At 41.8% G+C, this 26146-nt stretch overlaps 35 pseudogenes; all 35 read right to left on the bottom strand.

The window, feature by feature from the left end:
- Positions 1–522: 522 nt before the first annotated feature.
- LOC127642690 (uncharacterized) lies at positions 523–641 on the bottom strand (annotated as a pseudogene).
- A 621-nt stretch (positions 642–1262) lies between these two features.
- On the bottom strand, positions 1263–1381 carry LOC127642660 (uncharacterized; annotated as a pseudogene).
- A 616-nt stretch (positions 1382–1997) lies between these two features.
- LOC127642692 (uncharacterized) lies at positions 1998–2116 on the bottom strand (annotated as a pseudogene).
- Positions 2117–2740: 624 nt separating this feature from the next.
- On the bottom strand, positions 2741–2859 carry LOC127642590 (uncharacterized; annotated as a pseudogene).
- Positions 2860–3473: 614 nt separating this feature from the next.
- LOC127642693 (uncharacterized) lies at positions 3474–3592 on the bottom strand (annotated as a pseudogene).
- A 617-nt stretch (positions 3593–4209) lies between these two features.
- On the bottom strand, positions 4210–4328 carry LOC127642601 (uncharacterized; annotated as a pseudogene).
- Positions 4329–4941: 613 nt separating this feature from the next.
- Positions 4942–5060, bottom strand: LOC127642694 (uncharacterized; annotated as a pseudogene).
- A 624-nt stretch (positions 5061–5684) lies between these two features.
- On the bottom strand, positions 5685–5803 carry LOC127642661 (uncharacterized; annotated as a pseudogene).
- Positions 5804–6425: 622 nt separating this feature from the next.
- Positions 6426–6544, bottom strand: LOC127642695 (uncharacterized; annotated as a pseudogene).
- Positions 6545–7159: 615 nt separating this feature from the next.
- On the bottom strand, positions 7160–7278 carry LOC127642696 (uncharacterized; annotated as a pseudogene).
- Positions 7279–7903: 625 nt separating this feature from the next.
- Positions 7904–8022, bottom strand: LOC127642591 (uncharacterized; annotated as a pseudogene).
- A 615-nt stretch (positions 8023–8637) lies between these two features.
- LOC127642626 (uncharacterized) lies at positions 8638–8758 on the bottom strand (annotated as a pseudogene).
- Positions 8759–9376: 618 nt separating this feature from the next.
- Positions 9377–9495, bottom strand: LOC127642581 (uncharacterized; annotated as a pseudogene).
- A 624-nt stretch (positions 9496–10119) lies between these two features.
- LOC127642662 (uncharacterized) lies at positions 10120–10238 on the bottom strand (annotated as a pseudogene).
- Positions 10239–10855: 617 nt separating this feature from the next.
- LOC127642670 (uncharacterized) lies at positions 10856–10975 on the bottom strand (annotated as a pseudogene).
- Positions 10976–11598: 623 nt separating this feature from the next.
- On the bottom strand, positions 11599–11717 carry LOC127642592 (uncharacterized; annotated as a pseudogene).
- A 614-nt stretch (positions 11718–12331) lies between these two features.
- On the bottom strand, positions 12332–12450 carry LOC127642672 (uncharacterized; annotated as a pseudogene).
- A 618-nt stretch (positions 12451–13068) lies between these two features.
- Positions 13069–13187, bottom strand: LOC127642664 (uncharacterized; annotated as a pseudogene).
- Positions 13188–13802: 615 nt separating this feature from the next.
- On the bottom strand, positions 13803–13921 carry LOC127642582 (uncharacterized; annotated as a pseudogene).
- A 623-nt stretch (positions 13922–14544) lies between these two features.
- On the bottom strand, positions 14545–14664 carry LOC127642602 (uncharacterized; annotated as a pseudogene).
- Positions 14665–15282: 618 nt separating this feature from the next.
- Positions 15283–15401, bottom strand: LOC127642583 (uncharacterized; annotated as a pseudogene).
- A 614-nt stretch (positions 15402–16015) lies between these two features.
- On the bottom strand, positions 16016–16133 carry LOC127642622 (uncharacterized; annotated as a pseudogene).
- A 625-nt stretch (positions 16134–16758) lies between these two features.
- On the bottom strand, positions 16759–16877 carry LOC127642665 (uncharacterized; annotated as a pseudogene).
- Positions 16878–17496: 619 nt separating this feature from the next.
- On the bottom strand, positions 17497–17616 carry LOC127642603 (uncharacterized; annotated as a pseudogene).
- Positions 17617–18229: 613 nt separating this feature from the next.
- LOC127642632 (uncharacterized) lies at positions 18230–18348 on the bottom strand (annotated as a pseudogene).
- A 618-nt stretch (positions 18349–18966) lies between these two features.
- On the bottom strand, positions 18967–19085 carry LOC127642666 (uncharacterized; annotated as a pseudogene).
- A 610-nt stretch (positions 19086–19695) lies between these two features.
- LOC127642615 (uncharacterized) lies at positions 19696–19814 on the bottom strand (annotated as a pseudogene).
- Positions 19815–20435: 621 nt separating this feature from the next.
- Positions 20436–20553, bottom strand: LOC127642608 (uncharacterized; annotated as a pseudogene).
- A 615-nt stretch (positions 20554–21168) lies between these two features.
- LOC127642616 (uncharacterized) lies at positions 21169–21287 on the bottom strand (annotated as a pseudogene).
- A 612-nt stretch (positions 21288–21899) lies between these two features.
- On the bottom strand, positions 21900–22018 carry LOC127642617 (uncharacterized; annotated as a pseudogene).
- Positions 22019–22633: 615 nt separating this feature from the next.
- On the bottom strand, positions 22634–22752 carry LOC127642667 (uncharacterized; annotated as a pseudogene).
- A 615-nt stretch (positions 22753–23367) lies between these two features.
- Positions 23368–23486, bottom strand: LOC127642584 (uncharacterized; annotated as a pseudogene).
- A 620-nt stretch (positions 23487–24106) lies between these two features.
- LOC127642668 (uncharacterized) lies at positions 24107–24225 on the bottom strand (annotated as a pseudogene).
- Positions 24226–24837: 612 nt separating this feature from the next.
- Positions 24838–24956, bottom strand: LOC127642618 (uncharacterized; annotated as a pseudogene).
- A 624-nt stretch (positions 24957–25580) lies between these two features.
- LOC127642593 (uncharacterized) lies at positions 25581–25699 on the bottom strand (annotated as a pseudogene).
- Between the last annotated feature and the right edge of the window lie 447 nt (positions 25700–26146).

The following is a 26146-nucleotide window of genomic DNA, read 5'->3' on the forward strand; positions in this document are numbered from 1 at the left end:
CTCTAAAAAAAAGAGACAACAGGCCCTTTCCTCTCAGACATTGTCTATTTTTATTTATTTCTCTTTTTGAAAAGGTAAGTGCCTCCTCTCTATTCATTCAATTTCACAGGAGTCGTCCACAATACCTTTTTCTGCATACCTGTGTCATAGCTTCCATGTTGTTTGCTAAAAGGGCATACTCAGCTGCACAATTATAGGCTTAACACATAATAATAATCCAGTGGCCAAAGAAAACTCTTCTCTACTTAAAAAATGACCTCAGGACGCTTTCTTTCGGATGTGTCCACCAAATTTTGGAAGCACTGCACTTTGTTTGTACTTTCCTACTCTGTATGTTGCAGTCAAGAAAGAGCAAAAAAAACCCTCTACTGCTTTCTGTAGGAGGCAAGATAAATGAGCAAGCTGTCCTTTGCCACAGAGAAAGCTAAATGAAAGAAAATCAATCAAATTTCCAAGGATAAATAAATATATCCCAGTTGAGCCAGGGGAGTGTATGAGTTAAAACAAACAAGGAAAAGAAAAATCTTACAGCACCTGGTATTCCCAGGAAGTCTCCCACCCAAGTACTAACCAGGCCCAGCCCTGTTTGGCTTCCGAGATCAGACGAGTTCGGACCTGCACAGGGTGGTATGGCCGTAAGCGAGTGCTGCGGCTACCAGCAGGCCATTTAAAGCAAGCGCACTGCACACATCCTTATGCTGCTCTCCCATAATTAAAATATGTCTTGTACTGCAGATCTAAAAAAGAGACAACAGGCCCTTTCCTCTCAGACAGTGTCAATTTTTTATTTATTTCTCTTTTTGAAAAGGTAAGTGCCTCTCTATTTATTCAATTTCACAGGAGTCGTCCACAATACCTTTTTCTGCATACCTGTGTCACAGCTTCCATGTGGTTTGCTAAAAGAGGGCATACTCAGCTGCACAATTATATGCTTAACACATAATAATAATCCAGTGGCCAAAGAAAACTCTTCTCTACTTAAAAATGACCTCAGGACGCTTTCTTTCGGATGTGTCCACCAAATTTTGAAGCACTGCACTTTGTTTGTACTTTCCAACTCTGTATGTTGCAGTCAAGAAAGAGCAAAAAAAAAACCCTCTACTGCTTTCTGTAGGAGGCAAGATAAATGAGCAAGCTGTCCTTTGCCACAGAGAAGCTAAATGAAAGAAAAATCAAACAACCAATTTCCAAGGATAAATAAATATATCCCAGTTGATCAAGGGGGATCAAGTTATGAGTTAAAACAAACAAGGAAAAGAAAAATCTTACAGCACCTGGTATTCCCAGGAAGTCTCCCATCCAAGTACTAACCAGGCCCAGCCCTGTTTGGCTTCCGAGATCAGACGAGTTCGGGCCTGCACAGGGTGGTATGGCCATAAGCGAGGGCTGGGGCTACCAGCAGGCCATTTAAAGCAAGCGCACTGCACGCATCCTTATGCTGCTCTCCCATCATTAAAATATGTCTTGTACTGCAGCTCTAAAAAAGAGACAACAGGCCCTTTCCTCTCAGACATTGTCTATTTTTATTTATTTCTCTTTTTGAAAAGGTAAGTGCCTCCTCTCTATTCATTCAATTTCACAGGAGTCGTCCACAATACCTTTTTCTGCATACCTGTGTCATAGCTTCCATGTTGTTTGCTAAAAGGGCATACTCAGCTGCACAATTATAGGCTTAACACATAATAATAATCCAGTGGCCAAAGAAAACTCTTCTCTACTTAAAAAATGACCTCAGGACGCTTTCTTTCGGATGTGTCCACCAAATTTTGGAAGCACTGCACTTTGTTTGTACTTTCCTACTCTGTATGTTGCAGTCAAGAAAGAGCAAAAAAAACCCTCTACTGCTTTCTGTAGGAGGCAAGATAAATGAGCAAGCTGTCCTTTGCCACAGAGAAAGCTAAATGAAAGAAAATCAATCAAATTTCCAAGGATAAATAAATATATCCCAGTTGAGCCAGGGGGGAGTGTATGAGTTAAAACAAACAAGGAAAAGAAAAATCTTACAGCACCTGGTATTCCCAGGAAGTCTCCCACCCAAGTACTAACCAGGCCCAGCCCTGTTTGGCTTCCGAGATCAGACGAGTTCGGACCTGCACAGGGTGGTATGGCCGTAAGCGAGTGCTGCGGCTACCAGCAGGCCATTTAAAGCAAGCGCACTGCACACATCCTTATGCTGCTCTCCCATAATTAAAATATGTCTTGTACTGCAGATCTAAAAAAAGAGACAACAGGCCCTTTCCTCTCAGACAGTGTCAATTTTTATTTATTTCTCTTTTTGAAAAGGTAAGTGCCTCTCTATTTATTCAATTTCACAGGAGTCGTCCACAATACCTTTTTCTGCATACCTGTGTCACAGCTTCCATGTGGTTTGCTAAAGAGGGCATACTCAGCTGCACAATTATATGCTTAACACATAATAATAATCCAGTGGCCAAAGAAAACTCTTCTCTACTTAAAAAATGACCTCAGGACGCTTTCTTTCGGATGTGTCCACCAAATTTTGGAAGCACTGCACTTTGTTTGTACTTTCCAACTCTGTATGTTGCAGTCAAGAAAGAGCAAAAAAAAACCCTCTACTGCTTTCTGTAGGAGGCAAGATAAATGAGCAAGCTGTCCTTTGCCACAGAGAAAGCTAAATGAAAGAAAATCAATCAAACAACCAATTTCCAAGGATAAATAAATATATCCCAGTTGATCAAGGGGATCAAGTTATGAGTTAAAACAAACAAGGAAAAGAAAAATCTTACAGCACCTGGTATTCCAAGGAAGTCTCCCATCCAAGTACTAACCAGGCCCAGCCCTGTTTGGCTTCCGAGATCAGACGAGTTCGGGCCTGCACAGGGTGGTATGGCCATAAGCGAGGGCTGGGGCTACCAGCAGGCCATTTAAAGCAAGCGCACTGCACGCATCCTTATGCTGCTCTCCCATCATTAAAATATGTCTTGTACTGCAGCTCTAAAAAAGAGACAACAGGCCCTTTCCTCTCAGACATTGTCTATTTTTATTTATTTCTCTTTTTGAAAAGGTAAGTGCCTCCTCTCTATTCATTCAATTTCACAGGAGTCGTCCACAATACCTTTTTCTGCATACCTGTGTCATAGCTTCCATGTTGTTTGCTAAAAAGGGCATACTCAGCTGCACAATTATAGGCTTAACACATAATAATAATCCAGTGGCCAAAGAAAACTCTTCTCTACTTAAAAAATGACCTCAGGACGCTTTCTTTCGGATGTGTCCACCAAATTTTGGAAGCACTGCACTTTGTTTGTACTTTCCTACTCTGTATGTTGCAGTCAAGAAAGAGCAAAAAAAACCTCTACTGCTTTCTGTAGGAGGCAAGATAAATGAGCAAGCTGTCCTTTGCCACAGAGAAAGCTAAATGAAAGAAAATCAATCAAATTTCCAAGGATAAATAAATATATCCCAGTTGAGCCAGGGGAGTGTATGAGTTAAAACAAACAAGGAAAAGAAAAATCTTACAGCACCTGGTATTCCCAGGAAGTCTCCCACCCAAGTACTAACCAGGCCCAGCCCTGTTTGGCTTCCGAGATCAGACGAGTTCGGACCTGCACAGGGTGGTATGGCCGTAAGCGAGTGCTGCGGCTACCAGCAGGCCATTTAAAGCAAGCGCACTGCACACATCCTTATGCTGCTCTCCCATAATTAAAATATGTCTTGTACTGCAGATCTAAAAAGAGACAACAGGCCCTTTCCTCTCAGACAGTGTCAATTTTTATTTATTTCTCTTTTGAAAAGGTAAGTGCCTCTCTATTTATTCAATTTCACAGGAGTCGTCCACAATACCTTTTCTGCATACCTGTGTCACAGCTTCCATGTGGTTTGCTAAAAGAGGGCATACTCAGCTGCACAATTATATGCTTAACACATAATAATAATCCAGTGGCCAAAGAAAACTCTTCTCTACTTAAAAAATGACCTCAGGACGCTGTCTTTCGGATGTGTCCACCAAATTTTGGAAGCACTGCACTTTGTTTGTACTTTCCAACTCTGTATGTTGCAGTCAAGAAAGAGCAAAAAAAAAAAACCCCTCTACTGCTTTCTGTAGGAGGCAAGATAAATGAGCAAGCTGTCCTTTGCCACAGAGAAAGCTAAATGAAAGAAAATCAATCAAATTTCCAAGGATAAATAAATATATCCCAGTTGAGCCAGGGGGGAGTGTATGAGTTAAAACAAACAAGGAAAAGAAAAATCTTACAGCACCTGGTATTCCCAGGAAGTCTCCCACCCAAGTACTAACCAGGCCCAGCCCTGTTAGGCTTCCGAGATCAGACGAGTTCGGACCTGCACAGGGTGGTATGGCCGTAAGCGAGTGCTGCGGCTACCAGCAGGCCATTTAAAGCAAGCGCACTGCACACATCCTTATGCTGCTCTCCATCATTAAAATATGTCTTGTACTGCAGATCTAAAAAAAGAGACAACAGGCCCTTTCCTCTCAGACAGTGTCAATTTTTATTTATTTCTCTTTTGAAAAGGTAAGTGCCTCTCTAGTCATTCAATTTCACAGGAGTCGTCCACAATACCTTTTTCTGCATACCTGTGTCACAGCTTCCATGTGGTTTGCTAAAAGAGGGCATACTCAGCTGCACAATTGTATGCATAACACATAATAATAATCCAGTGGCCAAAGAAAACTCTTCTCTACTTAAAAAATGACCTCAGGACGCTTTCTTTCGGATGTGTCCACCAAATTTTGGAAGCACTGCACTTTGTTTGTACTTTCCTACTCTGTATGTTGCAGTCAAGAAAGAGCAAAAAAAAACCTCTACTGCTTTCTGTAGGAGGCAAGATAAATGAGCAAGCTGTCCTTTGCCACAGAGAAAGCTAAATGAAAGAAAATCAATCCAAATTTCCAAGGATAAATAAATATATCCCAGTTGAGCCAGGGGAGTGTATGAGTTAAAACAAACAAGGAAAAGAAAAATCTTACAGCACCTGGTATTCCCAGGAAGTCTCCCACCCAAGTACTAACCAGGCCCAGCCCTGTTTGGCTTCCGAGATCAGACGAGTTCGGACCTGCACAGGGTGGTATGGCCGTAAGCGAGTGCTGCGGCTACCAGCAGGCCATTTAAAGCAAGCGCACTGCACACATCCTTATGCTGCTCTCCCATCATTAAAATATGTCTTGTACTGCAGATCTAAAAAAGAGACAACAGGCCCTTTCCTCTCAGACAGTGTCAATTTTTATTTATTTCTCTTTTTGAAAAGGTAAGTGCCTCTCTATTTATTCAATTTCACAGGAGTCGTCCACAATACCTTTTTCTGCATACCTGTGTCACAGCTTCCATGTGGTTTGCTAAAGAGGGCATACTCAGCTGCACAATTATATGCTTAACACATAATAATAATCCAGTGGCCAAAGAAACTCTTCTCTACTTAAAAAATGACCTCAGGACGCTTTCTTTCGGATGTGTCCACCAAATTTTGGAAGCACTGCACTTTGTTTGTACTTTCCAACTCTGTATGTTGCAGTCAAGAAAGAGCAAAAAAAAAACCCTCTACTGCTTTCTGTAGGAGGCAAGATAAATGAGCAAGCTGTCCTTTGCCACAGAGAAAGCTAAATGAAAGAAAATCAATCAAACAACCAATTTCCAAGGATAAATAAATATATCCCAGTTGATCCAGGGGGATCAAGTTATGAGTTAAAACAAACAAGGAAAAGAAAAATCTTACAGCACCTGGTATTCCCAGGAAGTCTCCCATCCAAGTACTAACCAGGCCCAGCCCTGTTTGGCTTCCGAGATCAGACGAGTTCGGGCCTGCACAGGGTGGTATGGCCATAAGCGAGGGCTGGGGCTACCAGCAGGCCATTTAAAGCAAGCGCACTGCACGCATCCTTATGCTGCTCTCCCATCATTAAAATATGTCTTGTACTGCAGCTCTAAAAAAAGAGACAACAGGCCCTTTCCTCTCAGACATTGTCTATTTTTATTTATTTCTCTTTTTGAAAAGGTAAGTGCCTCCTCTCTATTCATTCAATTTCACAGGAGTCGTCCACAATACCTTTTTCTGCATACCTGTGTCATAGCTTCCATGTTGTTTGCTAAAAGAGGGCATACTCAGCTGCACAATTATAGGCTTAACACATAATAATAATCCAGTGGCCAAAGAAAACTCTTCTCTACTTAAAAATGACCTCAGGACGCTTTCTTTCGGATGTGTCCACCAAATTTTGGAAGCACTGCACTTTGTTTGTACTTTCCTACTCTGTATGTTGCAGTCAAGAAAGAGCAAAAAAACCCTCTACTGCTTTCTGTAGGAGGCAAGATAAATGAGCAAGCTGTCCTTTGCCACAGAGAAAGCTAAATGAAAGAAAATCAATCAAACAACCAATTTCCAAGGATAAATAAATATATCCCAGTTGAGCCAGGGGAGTGTATGAGTTAAAACAAACAATGAAAAGAAAAATCTTACAGCACCTGGTATTCCCAGGAAGTCTCCCACCCAAGTACTAACCAGGCCCAGCCCTGTTTGGCTTCCGAGATCAGACGAGTTCGGACCTGCACAGGGTGGTATGGCCGTAAGCGAGTGCTGCGGCTACCAGCAGGCCATTTAAAGCAAGCGCACTGCACACATCCTTATGCTGCTCTCCCATCATTAAAATATGTCTTGTACTGCAGATCTAAAAAAGAGACAACAGGCCCTTTCCTCTCAGACAGTGTCAATTTTTATTTATTTCTCTTTTTGAAAAGGTAAGTGCCTCTCTAAGTCATTCAATTTCACAGGAGTCGTCCACAATACCTTTTTTCTGCATACCTGTGTCACAGCTTCCATGTGGTTTGCTAAAAGAGGGCATACTCAGCTGCACAATTGTATGCATAACACATAATAATAATCCAGTGGCCAAAGAAAACTCTTCTCTACTTAAAAAATGACCTCAGGACGCTTTCTTTCGGATGTGTCCACCAAATTTTGGAAGCACTGCACTTTGTTTGTACTTTCCTACTCTGTATGTTGCAGTCAAGAAAGAGCAAAAAAAACCTCTACTGCTTTCTGTAGGAGGCAAGATAAATGAGCAAGCTGTCCTTTGCCACAGAGAAAGCTAAATGAAAGAAAATCAATCACAATTTCCAAGGATAAATAAATATATCCCAGTTGAGCCAGGGGAGTGTATGAGTTAAAACAAACAAGGAAAAGAAAAATCTTACAGCACCTGGTATTCCCAGGAAGTCTCCCACCCAAGTACTAACCAGGCCCAGCCCTGTTTGGCTTCCGAGATCAGACGAGTTCGGACCTGCACAGGGTGGTATGGCCGTAAGCGAGTGCTGCGGCTACCAGCAGGCCATTTAAAGCAAGCGCACTGCACACATCCTTATGCTGCTCTCCCATAATTAAAATATGTCTTGTACTGCAGATCTAAAAAAGAGACAACAGGCCCTTTCCTCTCAGACATTGTCTATTTTTATTTATTTCTCTTTTTGAAAAGGTAAGTGCCTCTCTATTTATTCAATTTCACAGGAGTCGTCCACAATACCTTTTTCTGCATACCTGTGTCACAGCTTCCATGTGGTTTGCTAAAAGAGGGCATACTCAGCTGCACAATTATATGCTTAACACATAATAATAATCCAGTGGCCAAAGAAAACTCTTCTCTACTTAAAAAATGACCTCAGGACGCTTTCTTTCGGATGTGTCCACCAAATTTTGGAAGCACTGCACTTTGTTTGTACTTTCCAACTCTGTATGTTGCAGTCAAGAAAGAGCAAAAAAAAAACCCTCTACTGCTTTCTGTAGGAGGCAAGATAAATGAGCAAGCTGTCCTTTGCCACAGAGAAAGCTAAATGAAAGAAAATCAATCAAACAACCAATTTCCAAGGATAAATAAATATATCCCAGTTGATCAAGGGGATCAAGTTATGAGTTAAAACAAACAAGGAAAAGAAAAATCTTACAGCACCTGGTATTCCAAGGAAGTCTCCCATCCAAGTACTAACCAGGCCCAGCCCTGTTTGGCTTCCGAGATCAGACGAGTTCGGGCCTGCACAGGGTGGTATGGCCATAAGCGAGGGCTGGGGCTACCAGCAGGCCATTTAAAGCAAGCGCACTGCACGCATCCTTATGCTGCTCTCCCATCATTAAAATATGTCTTGTACTGCAGCTCTAAAAAAAGAGACAACAGGCCCTTTCCTCTCAGACAGTGTCAATTTTTATTTATTTCTCTTTTTGAAAAGGTAAGTGCCTCTCTATTTATTCAATTTCACAGGAGTCGTCCACAATACCTTTTTCTGCATACCTGTGTCACAGCTTCCATGTGGTTTGCTAAAAGAGGGCATACTCAGCTGCACAATTATATGCTTAACACATAATAATAATCCAGTGGCCAAAGAAAACTCTTCTCTACTTAAAAATGACCTCAGGACGCTTTCTTTCGGATGTGTCCACCAAATTTTGGAAGCACTGCACTTTGTTTGTACTTTCCAACTCTGTATGTTGCAGTCAAGAAAGAGCAAAAAAAAAAACCCTCTACTGCTTTCTGTAGGAGGCAAGATAAATGAGCAAGCTGTCCTTTGCCACAGAGAAAGCTAAATGAAAGAAAATCAATCAAATTTCAAGGATAAATAAATATATCCCAGTTGAGCCAGGGGAGTGTATGAGTTAAAACAAACAAGGAAAAGAAAAATCTTACAGCACCTGGTATTCCCAGGAAGTCTCCCACCCAAGTACTAACCAGGCCCAGCCCTGTTTGGCTTCCGAGATCAGACGAGTTCGGACCTGCACAGGGTGGTATATGGCTGTAAGCGAGTGCTGCGGCTACCAGCAGGCCATTTAAAGCAAGCGCACTGCACACATCCTTATGCTGCTCTCCCATCATTAAAATATGTCTTGTACTGCAGATCTAAAAAAAGAGACAACAGGCCCTTTCCTCTCAGACAGTGTCAATTTTTATTTATTTCTCTTTTTGAAAAGGTAAGTGCCTCTCTAAGTCATTCAATTTCACAGGAGTCGTCCACAATACCTTTTTCTGCATACCTGTGTCACAGCTTCCATGTGGTTTGCTAAAAGAGGGCATACTCAGCTGCACAATTGTATGCATAACACATAATAATAATCCAGTGGCCAAAGAAAACTCTTCTCTACTTAAAAAATGACCTCAGGACGCTTTCTTTCGGATGTGTCCACCAAATTTTGGAAGCACTGCACTTTGTTTGTACTTTCCTACTCTGTATGTTGCAGTCAAGAAAGAGCAAAAAAAAAACCTCTACTGCTTTCTGTAGGAGGCAAGATAAATGAGCAAGCTGTCCTTTGCCACAGAGAAAGCTAAATGAAAGAAAATCAATCAAATTTCCAAGGATAAATAAATATATCCCAGTTGAGCCAGGGGGGAGTGTATGAGTTAAAACAAACAAGGAAAAGAAAAATCTTACAGCACCTGGTATTCCCAGGAAGTCTCCCACCCAAGTACTAACCAGGCCCAGCCCTGTTTGGCTTCCGAGATCAGACGAGTTCGGACCTGCACAGGGTGGTATGGCCGTAAGCGAGTGCTGCGGCTACCAGCAGGCCATTTAAAGCAAGCGCACTGCACACATCCTTATGCTGCTCTCCCATCATTAAAATATGTCTTGTACTGCAGATCTAAAAAAAGAGACAACAGGCCCTTTCCTCTCAGACAGTGTCAATTTTTATTTATTTCTCTTTTTGAAAAGGTAAGTGCCTCTCTATTTATTCAATTTCACAGGAGTCGTCCACAATACCTTTTTCTGCATACCTGTGTCACAGCTTCCATGTGGTTTGCTAAAAGAGGGCATACTCAGCTGCACAATTATATGCTTAACACATAATAATAATCCAGTGGCCAAAGAAAACTCTTCTCTACTTAAAAAATGACCTCAGGACGCTTTCTTTCGGATGTGTCCACCAAATTTTGGAAGCACTGCACTTTGTTTGTACTTTCCAACTCTGTATGTTGCAGTCAAGAAAGAGCAAAAAAAAAACCCTCTACTGCTTTCTGTAGGAGGCAAGATAAATGAGCAAGCTGTCCTTTGCCACAGAGAAAGCTAAATGAAAGAAAAAATCAAACAACCAATTTCCAAGGATAAATAAATATATCCCAGTTGATCAAGGGGATCAAGTTATGAGTTAAAACAAACAAGGAAAAGAAAAATCTTACAGCACCTGGTATTCCCAGGAAGTCTCCCATCCAAGTACTAACCAGGCCCAGCCCTGTTTGGCTTCCGAGATCAGACGAGTTCGGGCCTGCACAGGGTGGTATGGCCATAAGCGAGGGCTGGGGCTACCAGCAGGCCATTTAAAGCAAGCGCACTGCACGCATCCTTATGCTGCTCTCCCATCATTAAAATATGTCTTGTACTGCAGCTCTAAAAAAAGAGACAACAGGCCCTTTCCTCTCAGACATTGTCTATTTTTATTTATTTCTCTTTTTGAAAAGGTAAGTGCCTCCTCTCTATTCATTCAATTTCACAGGAGTCAGTCCACAATACCTTTTTCTGCATACCTGTGTCATAGCTTCCATGTTGTTTGCTAAAAGAGGGCATACTCAGCTGCACAATTATAGGCTTAACACATAATAATAATCCAGTGGCCAAAGAAAACTCTTCTCTACTTAAAAAATGACCTCAGGACGCTTTCTTTCGGATGTGTCCACCAAATTTTGGAAGCACTGCACTTTGTTTGTACTTTCCTACTCTGTATGTTGCAGTCAAGAAAGAGCAAAAAAACCCTCTACTGCTTTCTGTAGGAGGCAAGATAAATGAGCAAGCTGTCCTTTGCCACAGAGAAAGCTAAATGAAAGAAAATCAATCAAATTTCCAAGGATAAATAAATATATCCCAGTTGAGCCAGGGGAGTGTATGAGTTAAAACAAACAAGGAAAAGAAAAATCTTACAGCACCTGGTATTCCCAGGAAGTCTCCCACCCAAGTACTAACCAGGCCCAGCCCTGTTTGGCTTCCGAGATCAGACGAGTTCGGGACCTGCACAGGGTGGTATGGCCGTAAGCGAGTGCTGCGGCTACCAGCAGGCCATTTAAAGCAAGCGCACTGCACACATCCTTATGCTGCTCTCCCATAATTAAAATATGTCTTGTACTGCAGATCTAAAAAAGAGACAACAGGCCCTTTCCTCTCAGACAGTGTCAATTTTTATTTATTTCTCTTTTGAAAAGGTAAGTGCCTCTCTATTTATTCAATTTCACAGGAGTCGTCCACAATACCTTTTTCTGCATACCTGTGTCACAGCTTCCATGTGGTTTGCTAAAAGAGGGCATACTCAGCTGCACAATTATATGCTTAACACATAATAATAATCCAGTGGCCAAAGAAAACTCTTCTCTACTTAAAAAATGACCTCAGGACGCTTTCTTTCGGATGTGTCCACCAAATTTTGGAAGCACTGCACTTTGTTTGTACTTTCCAACTCTGTATGTTGCAGTCAAGAAAGAGCAAAAAAAAACCCTCTACTGCTTTCTGTAGGAGGCAAGATAAATGAGCAAGCTGTCCTTTGCCACAGAGAAAGCTAAATGAAAGAAAATCAATCAAACAACCAATTTCCAAGGATAAATAAATATATCCCAGTTGATCAAGGGGATCAAGTTATGAGTTAAAACAAACAAGGAAAAGAAAAATCTTACAGCACCTGGTATTCCAAGGAAGTCTCCCATCCAAGTACTAACCAGGCCCAGCCCTGTTTGGCTTCCGAGATCAGACGAGTTCGGGCCTGCACAGGGTGGTATGGCCATAAGCGAGGGCTGGGGCTACCAGCAGGCCATTTAAAGCAAGCGCACTGCACGCATCCTTATGCTGCTCTCCCATCATTAAAATATGTCTTGTACTGCAGCTCTAAAAAAGAGACAACAGGCCCTTTCCTCTCAGACATTGTCTATTTTTATTTATTTCTCTTTTGAAAAGGTAAGTGCCTCTCTCTATTCATTCAATTTCACAGGAGTCGTCCACAATACCTTTTTCTGCATACCTGTGTCATAGCTTCCATGTTGTTTGCTAAAAAGGGCATACTCAGCTGCACAATTATAGGCTTAACACATAATAATAATCCAGTGGCCAAAGAAAACTCTTCTCTACTTAAAAAAATGACCTCAGGACGCTTTCTTTCGGATGTGTCCACCAAATTTTGGAAGCACTGCACTTTGTTTGTACTTTCCTACTCTGTATGTTGCAGTCAAGAAAGAGCAAAAAACCCTCTACTGCTTTCTGTAGGAGGCAAGATAAATGAGCAAGCTGTCCTTTGCCACAGAGAAAGCTAAATGAAAGAAAATCAATCAAATTTCCAAGGATAAATAAATATATCCCAGTTGAGCCAGGGGGGAGTGTATGAGTTAAAACAAACAAGGAAAAGAAAAATCTTACAGCACCTGGTATTCCCAGGAAGTCTCCCACCCAAGTACTAACCAGGCCCAGCCCTGTTTGGCTTCCGAGATCAGACGAGTTCGGGCCTGCACAGGGTGGTATGGCCGTATGCGAGTGCTGCGGCTACCAGCAGGCCATTTAAAACAAGCGCACTGCACACATCCTTATGCTGCTCTCCCATCATTAAAATATGTCTTGTACTGCAGATCTAAAAAAAGAGACAACAGGCCCTTTCCTCTCAGACAGTGTCAATTTTTATTTATTTCTCTTTTTGAAAAGGTAAGTGCCTCTCTATTTATTCAATTTCACAGGAGTCGTCCACAATACCTTTTCTGCATACCTGTGTCACAGCTTCCATGTGGTTTGCTAAAGAGGGCATACTCAGCTGCACAATTATATGCTTAACACATAATAATAATCCAGTGGCCAAAGAAAACTCTTCTCTACTTAAAAAATGACCTCAGGACGCTTTCTTTCGGATGTGTCCACCAAATTTTGGAAGCACTGCACTTTGTTTGTACTTTCCAACTCTGTATGTTGCAGTCAAGAAAGAGCAAAAAAAAATCCTCTACTGCTTTCTGTAGGAGGCAAGATAAATGAGCAAGCTGTCCTTTGCCACAGAGAAAGCTAAATGAAAGAAAAATCAAACAACCAATTTCCAAGGATAAATAAATATATCCCAGTTGATCAAGGGGACTGCTATGAGTTAAAACAAACAAGGAAAAGAAAAATCTTACAGCACCTGGTATTCCCAGGAAGTCTCCCATCCAAGTACTAACCAGGCCCAGCCCTGTTTGGCTTCCGAGATCAGACGAGTTCGGGCCTGCACAGGGTGGTATGGCCATAAGCGAGGGCTGGGGCTACCAGCAGGCCATTTAAAGCAAGCGCACTGCACGCATCCTTATGCTGCTCTCCCATCATTAAAATATGTCTTGTACTGCAGCTCTAAAAAAGAGACAACAGGCCCTTTCCTCTCAGACATTGTCTATTTTTATTTATTTCTCTTTTGAAAAGGTAAGTGCCTCCTCTCTATTCATTCAATTTCACAGGAGTCGTCCACAATACCTTTTTCTGCATACCTGTGTCATAGCTTCCATGTTGTTTGCTAAAAAGGGCATACTCAGCTGCACAATTATAGGCTTAACACATAATAATAATCCAGTGGCCAAAGAAAACTCTTCTCTACTTAAAAAATGACCTCAGGACGCTTTCTTTCGGATGTGTCCACTAAATTTTGGAAGCACTGCACTTTGTTTGTACTTTCCTACTCTGTATGTTGCAGTCAAGAAAGAGCAAAAAAAACCCTCTACTGCTTTCTGTAGGAGGCAAGATAAATGAGCAAGCTGTCCTTTGCCACAGAGAAAGCTAAATGAAAGAAAATCAATCAAATTTCCAAGGATAAATAAATATATCCCAGTTGAGCCAGGGGGAGTGTATGAGTTAAAACAAACAAGGAAAAGAAAAATCTTACAGCACCTGGTATTCCCAGGAAGTCTCCCACCCAAGTACTAACCAGGCCCAGCCCTGTTTGGCTTCCGAGATCAGACGAGTTCGGACCTGCACAGGGTGGTATGGCCGTAAGCTTAGTGCTGCGGCTACCAGCAGGCCATTTAAAGCAAGCGCACTGCACACATCCTTATGCTGCTCTCCCATAATTAAAATATGTCTTGTACTGCAGATCTAAAAAAGAGACAACAGGCCCTTTCCTCTCAGACAGTGTCAATTTTTATTTATTTCTCTTTTTGAAAAGGTAAGTGCCTCTCTATTTATTCAATTTCACAGGAGTCGCCCACAATACCTTTTTCTGCATACCTGTGTCACAGCTTCCATGTGGTTTGCTAAAAGAGGGCATACTCAGCTGCACAATTATATGCTTAACACATAATAATAATCCAGTGGCCAAAGAAAACTCTTCTCTACTTAAAAAATGACCTCAGGACGCTTTCTTTCGGATGTGTCCACCAAATTTTGGAAGCACTGCACTTTGTTTGTACTTTCCAACTCTGTACGTTGCAGTCAAGAAAGAGCAAAAAAAACCCTCTACTGCTTTCTGTAGGAGGCAAGATAAATGAGCAAGCTGTCCTTTGCCACAGAGAAAGCTAAATGAAAGAAAATCAATCAAACAACCAATTTCCAAGGATAAATAAATATATCCCAGTTGAGCCAGGGGGGAGTGTATGAGTTAAAACAAACAAGGAAAAGAAAAATCTTACAGCACCTGGTATTCCCAGGAAGTCTCCCACCCAAGTACTAACCAGGCCCAGCCCTGTTTGGCTTCCGAGATCAGACGAAGTTCGGACCTGCACAGGGTGGTATGGCCGTAAGCGAGTGCTGCGGCTACCAGCAGGCCATTTAAAGCAAGCGCACTGCACACATCCTTATGCTGCTCTCCCATAATTAAAATATGTCTTGTACTGCAGATCTAAAAAAGAGACAACAGGCCCTTTTCCTCTCAGACAGTGTCAATTTTTATTTATTTCTCTTTTTGAAAAGGTAAGTGCCTCTCTATTTATTCAATTTCACAGGAGTCGTCCACAATACCTTTTTCTGCATACCTGTGTCACAGCTTCCATGTGGTTTGCTAAAAGAGGGCATACTCAGCTGCACAATTATATGCTTAACACATAATAATAATCCAGTGGCCAAAGAAAACTCTTCTCTACTTAAAAAATGACCTCAGGACGCTTTCTTCGGATGTGTCCACCAAATTTTGGAAGCACTGCACTTTGTTTGTACTTTCCAACTCTGTATGTTGCAGTCAAGAAAGAGCAAAAAAAAAAATCCCTCTACTGCTTTCTGTAGGAGGCAAGATAAATGAGCAAGCTGTCCTTTGCCACAGAGAAAGCTAAATGAAAGAAAATCAATCAAATTTCCAAGGATAAATAAATATATCCCAGTTGAGCCAGGGGGAGTGTATGAGTTAAAACAAACAAGGAAAAGAAAAATCTTACAGCACCTGGTATTCCCAGGAAGTCTCCCACCCAAGTACTAACCAGGCCCAGCCCTGTTTGGCTTCCGAGATCAGACGAGTTCGGACCTGCACAGGGTGGTATGGCCGTAAGCTGAGTGCTGCGGCTACCAGCAGGCCATTTAAAGCAAGCGCACTGCACACATCCTTATGCTGCTCTCCCATCATTAAAAATATGTCTTGTACTGCAGATCTAAAAAAAGAGACAACAGGCCCTTTCCTCTCAGACAGTGTCAATTTTTATTTATTTCTCTTTTGAAAAGGTAAGTGCCTCTCTAGTCATTCAATTTCACAGGAGTCGTCCACAATACCTTTTTCTGCATACCTGTGTCACAGCTTCCATGTGGTTTGCTAAAAGAGGGCATACTCAGCTGCACAATTGTATGCATAACACATAATAATAATCCAGTGGCCAAAGAAAACTCTTCTCTACTTAAAAAATGACCTCAGGACGCTTTCTTCGGATGTGTCCACTCAAATTTTGGAAGCACTGCACTTTGTTTGTACTTTCCTACTCTGTATGTTGCAGTCAAGAAAGAGCAAAAAAACCTCTACTGCTTTCTGTAGGAGGCAAGATAAATGAGCAAGCTGTCCTTTGCCACAGAGAAAGCTAAATGAAAGAAAATCAATCAAATTTCCAAGGATAAATAAATATATCCCAGTTGAGCCAGGGGGAGTGTATGAGTTAAAACAAACAAGGAAAAGAAAAATCTTACAGCACCTGGTATTCCCAGGAAGTCTCCCACCCAAGTACTAACCAGGCCCAGCCCTGTTTGGCTTCCGAGATCAGACGAGTTCGACCTGCACAGGGTGGTATGGCTGCAAGCGTAGTGCTGCGGCTACCAGCAGGCCATTTAAAGCAAGCGCACTGCACACATCCTTATGCTGCTCTCCCATAATTAAAATATGTCTTGTACTGCAGATCTAAAAAAGAGACAACAGGCCCTTTCCTCTCAGACAGTGTCAATTTTTATTTATTTCTCTTTTTGAAAAGGTAAGTGCCTCTCTATTTATTCAATTTCACAGGAGTCGTCCACAATACCTTTTTCTGCATACCTGTGTCACAGCTTCCATGTGGTTTGCTAAAAGAGGGCATACTCAGCTGCACAATTATATGCTTAACACATAATAATAATCCAGTGGCCAAAGAAAACTCTTCTCTACTTAAAAAATGACCTCAGGACGCTTTCTTTCGGATGTGTCCACCAAATTTTGGAAGCACTGCACTTTGTTTGTACTTTCCAACTCTGTATGTTGCAGTCAAGAAAGAGCAAAAAAAAACCCTCTACTGCTTTCTGTAGGAGGCAAGATAAATGAGCAAGCTGTCCTTTGCCACAGAGAAAGCTAAATGAAAGAAAATCAATCAAACAACCAATTTCCAAGGATAAATAAATATATCCCAGTTGATCAAGGGGGTCAAGTTATGAGTTAAAACAAACAAGGAAAAGAAAAATCTTACAGCACCTGGTATTCCCAGGAAGTCTCCCATCCAAGTACTAACCAGGCCCAGCCCTGTTTGGCTTCCGAGATCAGACGAGTTCGGGCCTGCACAGGGTGGTATGGCCATAAGCTGAGGGCTGGGGCTACCAGCAGGCCATTTAAAGCAAGCGACTGCACGCATCCTTATGCTGCTCTCCCATCATTAAAATATGTCTTGTACTGCAGCTCTAAAAAAAGAGACAACAGGCCCTTTCCTCTCAGACATTGTCTATTTTATTTATTTCTCTTTTGAAAAGGTAAGTGCCTCCTCTCTATTCATTCAATTTCACAGGAGTCGTCCACAATACCTTTTTCTGCAAACCTGTGTCATAGCTTCCATGTTGTTTGCTAAAAAGGGCATACTCAGCTGCACAATTATAGGCTTAACACATAATAATAATCCAGTGGCCAAAGAAAACTCTTCTCTACTTAAAAAATGACCTCAGGACGCTTTCTTTCGGATGTGTCCACCAAATTTTGGAAGCACTGCACTTTGTTTGTACTTTCCAACTCTGTATGTTGCAGTCAAGAAAGAGCAAAAAAAAAAAACCCTCTACTGCTTTCTGTAGGAGGCAAGATAAATGAGCAAGCTGTCCTTTGCCACAGAGAAAGCTAAATGAAAGAAAATCAATCAAATTTCCAAGGATAAATAAATATATCCCAGTTGAGCCAGGGGGAGTGTATGAGTTAAAACAAACAAGGAAAAGAAAAATCTTACAGCACCTGGTATTCCCAGGAAGTCTCCCACCCAAGTACTAACCAGGCCCAGCCCTGTTTGGCTTCCGAGATCAGACGAAGTTCGGACCTGCACAGGGTGGTATGGCCGTAAGCGTAGTGCTGCGGCTACCAGCAGGCCATTTAAAGCAAGCGCACTGCACACATCCTTATGCTGCTCTCCCATCATTAAAATATGTCTTGTACTGCAGATCTAAAAAAGAGACAACAGGCCCTTTCCTCTCAGACAGTGTCAATTTTATTTATTTCTCTTTTGAAAAGGTAAGTGCCTCTCTAAGTCATTCAATTTCACAGGAGTCGTCCACAATACCTTTTTCTGCATACCTGTGTCACAGCTTCCATGTGGTTTGCTAAAAGAGGGCATACTCAGCTGCACAATTGTATGCATAACACATAATAATAATCCAGTGGCCAAAGAAAACTCTTCTCTACTTAAAAATGACCTCAGGACGCTTTCTTTCGGATGTGTCCACCAAATTTTGGAAGCACTGCACTTTGTTTGTACTTTCCTACTCTGTATGTTGCAGTCAAGAAAGAGCAAAAAAAACCTCTACTGCTTTCTGTAGGAGGCAAGATAAATGAGCAAGCTGTCCTTTGCCACAGAGAAAGCTAAATGAAAGAAAAATCAATCAAATTTCCAAGGATAAATAAATATATCCCAGTTGAGCCAGGGGGAGTGTATGAGTTAAAACAAACAAGGAAAAGAAAAATCTTACAGCACCTGGTATTCCCAGGAAGTCTCCCACCCAAGTACTAACCAGGCCCAGCCCTGTTTGGCTTCCGAGATCAGACGAGTTCGGACCTGCACAGGGTGGTATGGCCAGTAGCTTAGTGCTGCGGCTACCAGCAGGCCATTTAAAGCAAGCGCACTGCACACATCCTTATGCTGCTCTCCCATCATTAAAATATGTCTTGTACTGCAGATCTAAAAAAGAGACAACAGGCCCTTTCCTCTCAGACAGTGTCAATTTTATTTATTTCTCTTTTTGAAAAGGTAAGTGCCTCTCTATTTATTCAATTTCACAGGAGTCGTCCACAATACCTTTTTCTGCATACCTGTGTCACAGCTTCCATGTGGTTTGCTAAAAGAGGGCATACTCAGCTGCACAATTATATGCTTAACACATAATAATAATCCAGTGGCCAAAGAAAACTCTTCTCTACTTAAAAAATGACCTCAGGACGTTTCTTTCGGATGTGTCCACCAAATTTTGGAAGCACTGCACTTTGTTTGTACTTTCCAACTCTGTATGTTGCAGTCAAGAAAGAGCAAAAAAAAACCTCTACTGCTTTCTGTAGGAGGCAAGATAAATGAGCAAGCTGTCCTTTGCCACAGAGAAAGCTAAATGAAAGAAAATCAAACAACCAATTTCCAAGGATAAATAAATATATCCCAGTTGATCAGGGGGATTAAGTTATGAGTTAAAACAAACAAGGAAAAGAAAAATCTTACAGCACCTGGTATTCCCAGGAAGTCTCCCATCCAAGTACTAACCAGGCCCAGCCCTGTTTGGCTTCCGAGATCAGACGAGTTCGGGCCTGCACAGGGTGGTATGGCCATAAGCTGAGGGCTGGGCTACCAGCAGGCCATTTAAAGCAAGCGCACTGCACGCATCCTTATGCTGCTCTCCCATCATTAAAATATGTCTTGTACTGCAGCTCTAAAAAAGAGACAACAGGCCCTTTCCTCTCAGACATTGTCTATTTTATTTATTTCTCTTTTGAAAAGGTAAGTGCCTCCTCTCTATTCATTCAATTTCACAGGAGTCGTCCACAATACCTTTTTCTGCATACCTGTGTCATAGCTTCCATGTTGTTTGCTAAAAAGGGCATACTCAGCTGCACAATTATAGGCTTAACACATAATAATAATCCAGTGGCCAAAGAAAACTCTTCTCTACTTAAAAATGACCTCAGGACGCTTTCTTTCGGATGTGTCCACCAAATTTTGGAAGCACTGCACTTTGTTTGTACTTTCCTACTCTGTATGTTGCAGTCAAGAAAGAGCAAAAAACCCTCTACTGCTTTCTGTAGGAGGCAAGATAAATGAGCAAGCTGTCCTTTGCCACAGAGAAAGCTAAATGAAAGAAAATCAATCAAATTTCCAAGGATAAATAAATATATCCCAGTTGAGCCAGGGGAGTGTATGAGTTAAAACAAACAAGGAAAAGAAAAATCTTACAGCACCTGGTATTCCCAGGAAGTCTCCCACCCAAGTACTAACCAGGCCCAGCCCTGTTTGGCTTCCGAGATCAGACGAGTTCGGACCTGCACAGGGTGGTATGGCCGTAGCTAGTGCTGCGGCTACCAGCAGGCCATTTAAAGCAAGCGCACTGCACACATCCTTATGCTGCTCTCCCATAATTAAAATATGTCTTGTACTGCAGATCTAAAAAAGAGACAACAGGCCCTTTCCTCTCAGACAGTGTCAATTTTTATTTATTTCTCTTTTGAAAAGGTAAGTGCCTCTCTATTTATTCAATTTCACAGGAGTCGTCCACAATACCTTTTTCTGCATACCTGTGTCACAGCTTCCATGTGGTTTGCTAAAAGAGGGCATACTCAGCTGCACAATTATATGCTTAACACATAATAATAATCCAGTGGCCAAAGAAAACTCTTCTCTACTTAAAAAATGACCTCAGGACGCTTTCTTTCGGATGTGTCCACCAAATTTTGGAAGCACTGCACTTTGTTTGTACTTTCCAACTCTGTATGTTGCAGTCAAGAAAGAGCAAAAAAAACCCTCTACTGCTTTCTGTAGGAGGCAAGATAAATGAGCAAGCTGTCCTTTGCCACAGAGAAAGCTAAATGAAAGAAAATCAATCAAACAACCAATTTCCAAGGATAAATAAATATATCCCAGTTGATCAAGGGGATCAAGTTATGAGTTAAAACAAACAAGGAAAAGAAAAATCTTACAGCACCTGGTATTCCAAGGAAGTCTCCCATCCAAGTACTAACCAGGCCCAGCCCTGTTTGGCTTCCGAGATCAGACGAGTTCGGCCTGCACAGGGTGGTATGGCCATAAGCTGAGGGCTGGGGCTACCAGCAGGCCATTTAAAGCAAGCGCACTGCACGCATCCTTATGCTGCTCTCCCATCATTAAAATATGTCTTGTACTGCAGCTCTAAAAAAGAGACAACAGGCCCTTTCCTCTCAGACATTGTCTATTTTTATTTATTTCTCTTTTGAAAAGGTAAGTGCCTCCTCTCTATTCATTCAATTTCACAGGAGTCGTCCACAATACCTTTTTCTGCATACCTGTGTCATAGCTTCCATGTTGTTTGCTAAAAAGGGCATACTCAGCTGCACAATTATAGGCTTAACACATAATAATAATCCAGTGGCCAAAGAAAACTCTTCTCTACTTAAAAAATGACCTCAGGACGCTTTCTTTCGGATGTGTCCACTAAATTTTGGAAGCACTGCACTTTGTTTGTACTTTCCTACTCTGTATGTTGCAGTCAAGAAAGAGCAAAAAAACCCTCTACTGCTTTCTGTAGGAGGCAAGATAAATGAGCAAGCTGTCCTTTGCCACAGAGAAAGCTAAATGAAAGAAAATCAATCAAATTTCCAAGGATAAATAAATATATCCCAGTTGAGCCAGGGGGAGTGTATGAGTTAAAACAAACAAGGAAAAGAAAAATCTTACAGCACCTGGTATTCCCAGGAAGTCTCCCACCCAAGTACTAACCAGGCCCAGCCCTGTTTGGCTTCCGAGATCAGACGAGTTCGGACCTGCACAGGGTGGTATGGCCGTAGCTTGAGTGCTGCGACTACCAGCAGGCCATTTAAAGCAAGCGCACTGCACACATCCTTATGCTGCTCTCCCATCATTAAAATATGTCTTGTACTGCAGATCTAAAAAAGAGACAACAGGCCCTTTCCTCTCAGACAGTGTCAATTTTTATTTATTTCTCTTTTGAAAAGGTAAGTGCCTCTCTAAGTCATTCAATTTCACAGGAGTCGTCCACAATACCTTTTTCTGCATACCTGTGTCACAGCTTCCATGTGGTTTGCTAAAGAGGGCATACTCAGCTGCACAATTGTATGCATAACACATAATAATAATCCAGTGGCCAAAGAAAACTCTTCTCTACTTAAAAAATGACCTCAGGACGCTTTCTTTCGGATGTGTCCACCAAATTTTGGAAGCACTGCACTTTGTTTGTACTTTCCTACTCTGTATGTTGCAGTCAAGAAAGAGCAAAAAAAACCTCTACTGCTTTCTGTAGGAGGCAAGATAAATGAGCAAGCTGTCCTTTGCCACAGAGAAAGCTAAATGAAAGAAAATCAATCAAATTTCCAAGGATAAATAAATATATCCCAGTTGAGCCAGGGGAGTGTATGAGTTAAAACAAACAAGGAAAAGAAAAATCTTACAGCACCTGGTATTCCCAGGAAGTCTCCCACCCAAGTACTAACCAGGCCCAGCCCTGTTTGGCTTCCGAGATCAGACGAGTTCGGACCTGCACAGGGTGGTATGGCCGTAGCTGAGTGCTGCGGCTACCAGCAGGCCATTTAAAGCAAGCGACTGCACACATCCTTATGCTGCTCTCTCATCATTAAAATATGTCTTGTACTGCAGATCTAAAAAGAGACAACAGGCCCTTTCCTCTCAGACAGTGTCAATTTTTATTTATTTCTCTTTTTGAAAAGGTAAGTGCCTCTCTATTTATTCAATTTCACAGGAGTCGTCCACAATACCTTTTTCTGCATACCTGTGTCACAGCTTCCATGTGGTTTGCTAAAGAGGGCATACTCAGCTGCACAATTATATGCTTAACACATAATAATAATCCAGTGGCCAAAGAAAACTCTTCTCTACTTAAAAATGACCTCAGGACGCTTTCTTTCGGATGTGTCCACCAAATTTTGAAGCACTGCACTTTGTTTGTACTTTCCAACTCTGTATGTTGCAGTCAAGAAAGAGCAAAAAAAAACCTCTACTGCTTTCTGTAGGAGGCAAGATAAATGAGCAAGCTGTCCTTTGCCACAGAGAAAGCTAAATGAAAGAAAAATCAAACAACCAATTTCCAAGGATAAATAAATATATCCCAGTTGATCAAGGGGATCAAGTTATGAGTTAAAACAAACAAGGAAAAGAAAAATCTTACAGCACCTGGTATTCCCAGGAAGTCTCCCATCCAAGTACTAACCAGGCCCAGCCCTGTTTGGCTTCCGAGATCAGACGAGTTCGGGCCTGCACAGGGTGGTATGGCCATAAGCTGAGGGCTGGGGCTACCAGCAGGCCATTTAAAGCAAGCGCACTGCACGCATCCTTATGCTGCTCTCCCATCATTAAAATATGTCTTGTACTGCAGCTCTAAAAAAGAGACAACAGGCCCTTTCCTCTCAGACATTGTCTATTTTTATTTATTTCTCTTTTGAAAAGGTAAGTGCCTCCTCTCTATTCATTCAATTTCACAGGAGTCGTCCACAATACCTTTTTCTGCATACCTGTGTCATAGCTTCCATGTTGTTTGCTAAAAAGGGCATACTCAGCTGCACAATTATAGGCTTAACACATAATAATAATCCAGTGGCCAAAGAAAACTCTTCTCTACTTAAAAAATGACCTCAGGACGCTTTCTTCGGATGTGTCCACCAAATTTTGGAAGCACTGCACTTTGTTTGTACTTTCCTACTCTGTATGTTGCAGTCAAGAAAGAGCAAAAAAAACCCTCTACTGCTTTCTGTAGGAGGCAAGATAAATGAGCAAGCTGTCCTTTGCCACAGAGAAAGCTAAATGAAAGAAAATCAATCAAACTTTCCAAGGATAAATAAATATATCCCAGTTGAGCCAGGGGAGTGTATGAGTTAAAACAAACAAGGAAAAGAAAAATCTTACAGCACCTGGTATTCCCAGGAAGTCTCCCACCCAAGTACTAACCAGGCCCAGCCCTGTTTGGCTTCCGAGATCAGACGAGTTCGGACCTGCACAGGGTGGTATGGCCGTAAGCTTAGTGCTCGTGGCTACCAGCAGGCCATTTAAAGCAAGCGCACTGCACACATCCTTATGCTGCTCTCCCATAATTAAAATATGTCTTGTACTGCAGATCTAAAAAAGAGACAACAGGCCCTTTCCTCTCAGACAGTGTCAATTTTTATTTATTTCTCTTTTGAAAAGGTAAGTGCCTCTCTATTTATTCAATTTCACAGGAGTCGTCCACAATACCTTTTTCTGCATACCTGTGTCACAGCTTCCATGTGGTTTGCTAAAGAGGGCATACTCAGCTGCACAATTATATGCTTAACACATAATAATAATCCAGTGGCCAAAGAAAACTCTTCTCTACTTAAAAAATGACCTCAGGACGCTTTCTTTGGATGTGTCCACCAAATTTTGGAAGCACTGCACTTTGTTTGTACTTTCCAACTCTGTATGTTGCAGTCAAGAAAGAGCAAAAAAAAAACCTCTACTGCTTTCTGTAGGAGGCAAGATAAATGAGCAAGCTGTCCTTTGCCACAGAGAAAGCTAAATGAAAGAAAATCAAACAACCAATTTCCAAGGATAAATAAATATATCCCAGTTGATCAAGGGGGATCAAGTTATGAGTTAAAACAAACAAGGAAAAGAAAAATCTTACAGCACCTGGTATTCCCAGGAAGTCTCCCATCCAAGTACTAACCAGGCCCAGCCCTGTTTGGCTTCCGAGATCAGACGAGTTCGGGCCTGCACAGGGTGGTATGGCCATAAGCGAGGGCTGGGGCTACCAGCAGGCCATTTAAAGCAAGCGACTGCACGCATCCTTATGCTGCTCTCCCATCATTAAAATATGTCTTGTACTGCAGCTCTAAAAAAGAGACAACAGGCCCTTTCCTCTCAGACATTGTCTATTTTTATTTATTTCTCTTTTGAAAAGGTAAGTGCCTCCTCTCTATTCATTCAATTTCACAGGAGTCGTCCACAATACCTTTTTCTGCATACCTGTGTCATAGCTTCCATGTTGTTTGCTAAAAAGGGCATACTCAGCTGCACAATTATAGGCTTAACACATAATAATAATCCAGTGGCCAAAGAAAACTCTTCTCTACTTAAAAAATGACCTCAGGACGCTTTCTTTCGGATGTGTCCACCAAATTTTGGAAGCACTGCACTTTGTTTGTACTTTCCTACTCTGTATGTTGCAGTCAAGAAAGAGCAAAAAAACCCTCTACTGCTTTCTGTAGGAGGCAAGATAAATGAGCAAGCTGTCCTTTGCCACAGAGAAAGCTAAATGAAAGAAAATCAATCAAATTTCCAAGGATAAATAAATATATCCCAGTTGAGCCAGGGGAGTGTATGAGTTAAAACAAACAAGGAAAAGAAAAATCTTACAGCACCTGGTATTCCCAGGAAGTCTCCCACCCAAGTACTAACCAGGCCCAGCCCTGTTTGGCTTCCGAGATCAGACGAGTTCGGACCTGCACAGGGTGGTATGGCCGTAGCTTAGTGCTGCTGGCTACCAGCAGGCCATTTAAAGCAAGCGCACTGCACACATCCTTATGCTGCTCTCCCATAATTAAAATATGTCTTGTACTGCAGATCTAAAAAAGAGACAACAGGCCCTTTCCTCTCAGACAGTGTCAATTTTATTTATTTCTCTTTTGAAAAGGTAAGTGCCTCTCTATTTATTCAATTTCACAGGAGTCGATCCACAATACCTTTTCTGCATACCTGTGTCACAGCTTCCATGTGGTTTGCTAAAAGAGGGCATACTCAGCTGCACAATTATATGCTTAACACATAATAATAATCCAGTGGCCAAAGAAAACTCTTCTCTACTTAAAAAATGACCTCAGGACGCTTTCTTTCGGATGTGTCCACCAAATTTTGGAAGCACTGCACTTTGTTTGTACTTTCCAACTCTGTATGTTGCAGTCAAGAAAGAGCAAAAAAAAACCCTCTACTGCTTTCTGTAGGAGGCAAGATAAATGAGCAAGCTGTCCTTTGCCACAGAGAAAGCTAAATGAAAGAAAATCAATCAAACAACCAATTTCCAAGGATAAATAAATATATCCCAGTTGATCAAGGGGGATCAAGTTATGAGTTAAAACAAACAAGGAAAAGAAAAATCTTACAGCACCTGGTATTCCAAGGAAGTCTCCCATCCAAGTACTAACCAGGCCCAGCCCTGTTTGGCTTCCGAGATCAGACGAGTTCGGGCCTGCACAGGGTGGTATGGCCATAAGCTGAGGGCTGGGGCTACCAGCAGGCCATTTAAAGCAAGCGCACTGCACGCATCCTTATGCTGCTCTCCCATCATTAAAATATGTCTTGTACTGCAGCTCTAAAAAAGAGACAACAGGCCCTTTCCTCTCAGACATTGTCTATTTTTATTTATTTCTCTTTTTGAAAAGGTAAGTGCCTCCTCTCTATTCATTCAATTTCACAGGAGTCGTCCACAATACCTTTTTCTGCATACCTGTGTCATAGCTTCCATGTTGTTTGCTAAAAAGGGCATACTCAGCTGCACAATTATAGGCTTAACACATAATAATAATCCAGTGGCCAAAGAAAACTCTTCTCTACTTAAAAAATGACCTCAGGACGCTTTCTTTCGGATGTGTCCACCAAATTTTGGAAGCACTGCACTTTGTTTGTACTTTCCTACTCTGTATGTTGCAGTCAAGAAAGAGC

The sequence above is a fragment of the Xyrauchen texanus genome, unplaced genomic scaffold, assembly GCF_025860055.1.
Source record: "Xyrauchen texanus isolate HMW12.3.18 unplaced genomic scaffold, RBS_HiC_50CHRs HiC_scaffold_72, whole genome shotgun sequence".
Taxonomy (NCBI): Eukaryota; Metazoa; Chordata; class Actinopteri; order Cypriniformes; family Catostomidae; genus Xyrauchen; species Xyrauchen texanus.